The sequence below is a fragment of the Hyalella azteca genome, unplaced genomic scaffold (genome assembly GCF_000764305.2).
Source record: "Hyalella azteca isolate HAZT.00-mixed unplaced genomic scaffold, Hazt_2.0.2 contig6022, whole genome shotgun sequence".
NCBI lineage: Eukaryota > Metazoa > Arthropoda > Malacostraca > Amphipoda > Hyalellidae > Hyalella > Hyalella azteca.
Window position 1 is genome coordinate 108280 of NW_025936194.1, and position 6989 is coordinate 115268.

Consider the following 6989-nt stretch of genomic DNA (forward strand, 5'->3'; position numbering starts at 1 on the left):
TAAGCCTCATTACTCAAATAGCATTCATGGTTTTAAGCTCAATCTGAAAGAAATTTTTGAAGTTTTCATTGCTTCAATTGTTCAGTACGCTGAAATCGTTATAATATTAACTGCGAAATCGCTTCAGAAAGCCATTTGAAATATAAATCTTAATATAAAGTGGGCTGAAAAACTGGAACGCAGAGGAATTTTGAATAACATTCTCGAATAAAGGTCAATATTATCTTTCATTTCATTGGGGTGGAGCATGCAAATAACACTCAGATTTTTCTTGCAGATTTGAATGAGTGGCAAACAATCATTGTGAAAATCTAACAGTATTTGTAGGTGAGGAACAAACATATTCAGAAAAAGACTGATACAATTATTTATATGAGAATAAAATCGAGCTAATTTTTCACGATACTATTTTATACAACTTGGACTTATAAATCAAACGAAGAAATGTAGAACTACATTCTAATAATTTTATTATTATAATATTATAACATTATTATTATTTTTTTTTAGTTTATAGTTATTACTTTTATTAACGAGTAAAATCACATTACTCGATAATCTGATATGCAATTAAAAGTTGTGATGTAATCTAATCTCTGTTGTTTCTTTCATACGTACCTATATTACATTTGTAAAATTTTCTATGCAATTAATTAAGCATCTTCATCATTACATTTATAAAATTTTGTATGCGATTAAGTTAGCCTCCCAACAAAAATGTTTGGAAAATTTCCCCAATATATCCTTACTCAAATGGCGATGCTCTGGTGTAGGAATATTGCCCCTCATATTTCAACTCCTTCCTCCCGCAGCGTTCACGTAGAGACAAATTTGAAGGAAACCTACTCATGACTTTCTGAAAGTTTACTTTCAAGATCATTACCCAAAACAATTAAATGTGGACGCGACTCTGCAATAGGTGCCGCCTAGGACTCGGGGAGCACGCAAATCAGCTTCTCTTTGTCCGCTGCTGCTCAGGGCTTGAAGTGCAGCCCCTGGGAAGCCTGCAGGCTCGGTATGACTCGGCACGGCCAACTCTTCTCGTACACTCAGCCGACTATAAAGTTGGAAAAGAGTCTCTGAACAGAAGAAAATTTCGATCGGGTGGCCAAGCAGACTCAGAATAACTTTAAGCCGAGTGTATCGATTCTCCGGGCGGTACCCGAATTTTGTCAGGGAAACAGCCAGTAGGAATGGATAGTATACTACTATGGGAGCATCTATCCTCAACATATTACTTCATATTATATAATTACTTACACTTAACAGATAGCGAAGATTCTAGAAGACTTCTCATCAAGTCTCGAAACGTTGCTGACGATGCGGGCGATTTTAAGCGTTCTGTTGGCATCCTCCTTCTCAGTCCTGACGCTCATCAAGCGAACGTGGGTGGTCGCCGCCGGGCTGTCATCCTGGGCACGTCTTTATTGTTCATCTACAGCACCTGGGACACGTGTTGTCTCCAGGTGAGGCTATAAATAAAAGCCAGTGCAGCACTAGTGATACGTACTGTCTCGAAGTGAGGCTATAAATAAAAGCCAGTGCAGCACTAGTGATACGTACTGTCTCGAAGTGAGGCTATAAATAAGAGCACGTGCAGCACTAGTGATACGTACTGTCTCGAAGTGAGGCTATTAATAAAAGCGAGTGTAGCACAAGGGACACGTACTTTCTGGAGGTGAAGCTACAAATAAAAGCAAGTGCAGAACTGGGAACACGTACCGTCTTTAGGTGCAGCTACAAATAGAAGCGAATTTAGCACAAGGACACTCGATTGAAAGAGTAACACTCGATCAAAAGAGTGACACTTGGTTCATTGAAGCGACACTCGATTAAAGCAGTGGCAGTCGATTTAATAGAGCGACACTCGGTTCAATAGAATGGCACTAGATTCAGCAGAGTGACACTCGATTCAGCAGAGTGACACTAGATTCAGCACAGTGACACTAGATTCAGCACAGTGACACTAAATTCAGCAGAGTGACACTAGATTCAGCAGAGTGACACTAGATTCAGCAGAGTGACACTAGATTTAAAACTTCAAACTACGCTGCACATGGCAAGCGGATGGCTCATGACTCTCACGTTGAAAGGAGTGAAAGTTCTTCACATGAAGGCTAATGGAAGTCATTGGCCGAAGTATTTTGGGCACGAAATTTTCTATCGTTCTCAACTTAATGAAGAAATATTTAGTTCAACGATATATACGTTGAATAAAACCTGAAAATTCATTGCATATACTCTATAGCCTAAATTAAATTCTAATTTAATTTCAATTTTAGTGCAAAAAAGGGTTGGTGCAAGTAAATTTGTGCTAATCTCTTAACGATTTTTTAATCCGACAAAATTGACGCACCGGAGGATGCTTTACATTAAAGTTCCAACGTCTCTTTAAACTTTGAAGATCTAAGTTCTTAATGCAGGTAATTTATATCTCTAAATTTATTTATGCCATAATATCTCTCAGGATATTCTTTTTTCTATGACACTACAAATCAAGTTCCCCAGATGGAGGAGCTGGTGGAGGAATTGCGAGCGGCTGCCATCGGCAGTCCTGACGTTCCCCTCAAGGCTCTTGCAATTCATGCAAATGTTTCAACGGAATAAAATTATTTATTATGAGAGGATGGGTGAGTAAATTATAATTCATTACTTAATAAACTGCAATTTTTCATGGTAAAATCTCCATTGCTGGAGAGTATTCTCTAATCGTCACCTGGGAATATTATGAACGTTTATTTGAGTCTAGATGGCCTGGTAGTTGATTGAGCAGTAACTAAAATGAATAACAACAAACATATAAATGACTATAAGTTTCAAAAATTCATTTGCTTTGCTCAAAATTAGTTTTCAAGTATTTTTTCGATTATTTATATTTTTTGTACAGTTTCATAAAAAGTCAGACATTTAGCACAACTGAACACAGTAAATCATTCAATTAAACTGAGAGTTTATTCAATATTTAACCCGTTTCAAATTCTTAAATTATTTAATATCAAAGTATATAATAATTTCCTAACAGCGTTATAGATAAAGCGCAATTCCTACGCACATTTTTGGCAATTTTTCTCGAAGCAAAGGCGCAATAATAAAATTATGACTTTGAGGATAAAATTTTTAAAAATATATCAAATCTAAGGATAAAATTAAGACAATGCCTATTAAAGCTTTAAGGAACATTTAAACAGGATCATTATTTAATATTGAGGATAAATGTTTTTTTATTAATTAAAATACTCCTGAAATCCTAATCTCCTCATCATTTCATTCTTCTTTTACATGTTCATACGATTGTGAAAACAAAAATTGATCTTTAACCAAAATTTATGTTAATAATTTGAGTTTATATTCAGGAACATTTTGTTTAGATTTTATTGAATAGGAGCGTCTATTTGTATGATCATAGGACATGAAATTCCATTAGCTAACTTATATAAACTCTTATGTTTCTGAATGTAATCGATTATGAACTCTAATTTTTGTGAACATTGTAAAACATGAACTCGTATATTTCTGTAAACTTATTCCAATATGAACTTTATTTTTTTTAACTTGATCGAACATTTTTTGTGAACTTAATGGAATTTGAAGTCCTTATGAATACGGAAAATAATATCAGATCCGCATTAGTGAGAATTGACGGCGTTGCCAGATATGACCAACGCCATTGATCGCTTAATTAAAATTATTTTGAACGATAACTTTTCTGATGACTATATAGACGTAAATTTATTATAATTGTCACTGCCATTATTTTCAGCGCTAGCGATATCGTCTTTGACACAAACTATCCGATTGCAAGTGCTGCATTCCGTGCTAGGGTTCGTCATCATCATCATGCAGATGAAGGGTCCTCTCGCACCGGGCAACAATCCTGCTGATGACTAATCATTAATGAATGTTAAAGTGCAACTCTCAGCACTACTTCTAAGCTTACGTTTATTGAAATAGTTTACCTAAGCAAGCTCCCGAATAATCATTAATGATTGTTAAAGTGCAACCCTCAGCACTACTTCTAAGTTTACGTTTATTGAAATAGTTTACCTAAGCAAGCTCCCGACTAATCATTAATGATTGTTAAAGTGCAAACCTCAGCACTACTTCAAAACTTACGTTTATTGAAATAGTTTACCTAAGCAAGCTCCCGACTAATCATTAATGATTGTTAAAGTGCAACTCTCCGCACTACTTCTAAGCAGTAGTGAAGTGAAAGAGTTTACCTAAGCGAGCTCCATTGAAAGTAACTCGTCTCTCAGCTGAGCTATTAGCCAATGCCGAACGTCAAGTACAGCGACACCTCGACTTACGAACTTATTTCGTTCCGTGACTCTTCTGAGGAAATTTTCGTATGTGGAAACAATATTGTATTAAATGTGTATTAACACAAATAAATAAAATATATTATTGAATCGGTACGTAAGCAACGAATCGGTTCTGAAATTCGGTTCGCTAGCAGGTTTCGTAATTAGTGACGTTCGTAAATCGAGATATCGCTGTAATTTGGTAGGAATAGACTATAGATTATTTGTTTACTCATTATATAGATTTTGGCTTCTTGTTTTCTATACTATGTTTTTTTATTGATTCCAGGTTGTCAAATAAATACCTTACGACACTGCGTATTCAGTTACTTTCCACTCCGAATTAAAGAATCCCTAAAAAGATTATTGATAATATTGAAGATCAATCATTAATATGTTGAAAATCAGCCATCAATGTTGGAGTTCAACCATTAATGTTTGAGAGAATATTTAAAACATGAATAACATTCCAAGGATCAGCCTAGGCAACGTCTAACATGCAATATAAAATAAATCGTTCATATGAATAAAACTTATTATCTCAGTGGTGGATTTTTCCACCCATGATGGAGTTTAATAAAACAGCGATATTATAGGATAGCTTGTACATTGGTAATAATTGTGATGAACACATTAACAATTATTGCACAAAAATACCCTTATTTTTGTTTATGTATAAAATTCAATCGCATCAAATAAACCTTGCTGACCGTCTTTAACCATCAAATTATATATAAATTTTTTGAACCGCTGACCGACCCATTATGTAGGTTTTGGATAACGGTGCGCTAATCATAAGAAAAAAGTGCCACCGAATCGTGCACCGCTCCAAGTTATTACAAAAAAATAATAAATAGCAATGGAACGACGGTTGAAAAAATCAGTGCCGGTATCCAGGAGTTACGTACGGCAACAACAAGCTAAGCACGGTTCTCAGGAGTTGTTGCCGGAACAAGTTCCCAACTTAGAAAATACGAGCGATCAAGTGACAATTATTGGAATCAAACATCATTGAATACCAATGACGCTGACATCAAGCGCTTCTTTACTAACAAGTGATGGTTCTCAATGATGAATGTGAATGTAATAACAAATACATGTTCAGAACCTGGGGAAAAGTCCCGAACTAGAACACTTAGTTGGAGCCCCGCTCATTCTCAACACACATTGATATTAATGTTCTTAAAACATCGACTGCAATTTCGATGTCACAAAATTCTTGCCGGAAGAGACCCAGGATTTATTGCCCAGTACTCACTCGGGAATCAGCCTCTGGAATCAGACTCAAGATTTAAAGGGGCTGATTCGTAAAATCATCCTCTGGAATCAGACCCAGGATTCAAAGGGGGTGATTCATGGGTCATGGACTGATTCAGGAATCATCCCCTGAACCTACTCGAAACACGGCCATCAACTCTTGACTCTATTTTGACTCTCTATACAGAACCTTTTAATGCAGCACACTTATTCTCTTTATTGTGAGTTTCCCTTTGAGATCGAATTTAGGATGAACGCCGAATGCTGCATTTATAATGCTAATCTCCAGGACAGCATTATCAAAATTACGCAACATTAATATTGCATATTGTACAAAATTGCAGTACAATTTAAGGATCTTAGATTAAGAAATTGCACCTTATGTAATAAATTAGAATTCCAAATCATTACTGTACCGTGACTCCAATATTTGCTTGTAGTCACGAACTATACAGTATAGTCAGCCAAACCGCACGGCTAGCTAGCGGCAATGAATCAACAGTCAGTAGAACTTCAGATCCCATCCGGTGCAGACTTGTCCACTTTGTTCTCATCGTCTTTTGTATCTTCAGTTAGGATCCACCGTAACCCGACCACCTTGTTCTCTGGGCCCATTTCAACTGATGCGTACACCTTCGCCGTATCTCCTGAGTTATCCCTACATTTACCGAGACGCTCGCTACTACCACGACGAGCAGCACGTGCCGGTGGTGACGTGGATGATCAACCTATATTGGCGGTTGGCTTTGGGAGGTGTTGAGATCTGCAGGGAGGCCCACGATCTTAGCGCTGATGGCCCCACGGCGAGATCACGGTACGAGTCCAGGAGTGTTCGTGTTCTCATTCAGTATGGAACTGTTTCCGATCGCTGAGCAAGTTCCTTTAATAAAAAAAGCTTCTACGTCATAAACAATTTAATCAGCCAGTTTGAATTGGAATTCTAATTTACAATCTAATTTAAAATCACATTGAAATTCTGTCAATAGCTAAAACCTTTGTAAACTATTTGCAGGCGTGTGAAGTGGCGCTAAAGGTGGAAGATGCCTGGAAGGAGTCTGGGTCAGAAGCCTTACTAGCTTCTGAGTTTCGTTCAATAAACTTGTTTCGTTCCTTGACTTTAGTCCATTTTCCCCTTTATTTAGTGCACATATCTTCTTTGCGACAATGTTATTCAATTTCTTTAATCTTGTGTGCTAGACTTAAGTCTAGATTGATTTCATGAGTAAAAGAAATAATATATTCTTCTGATGAATTTCTTCTCATTTATCACATTAAAATGTGCGTTGTCTAGAACATATTCATAAAAATGCATTTATTTTGAAATTGAAAACGTTGCGATGACTCTTAAACGCTTCAAGCATTTGAGTATTGATCAGAAGACACGAATACGCCGTCTTTAAGGTTGCGCCGCAATCAATTTCTGCACTCAAT

The 6989-nt window shown here is 36.6% G+C and overlaps 1 long non-coding RNA gene across 1 annotated transcript; it reads left to right on the forward strand.

Moving 5' to 3' along the window:
- Window positions 1-6298: 6298 nt before the first annotated feature.
- LOC125177964 lies at window positions 6299-6667 on the forward strand. The gene is made up of 2 exons (XR_007156733.1): window positions 6299-6372; window positions 6571-6667. It is a non-coding gene; the product is annotated as an uncharacterized LOC125177964 (long non-coding RNA).
- The last annotated feature ends 322 nt before the right edge of the window (window positions 6668-6989 follow it).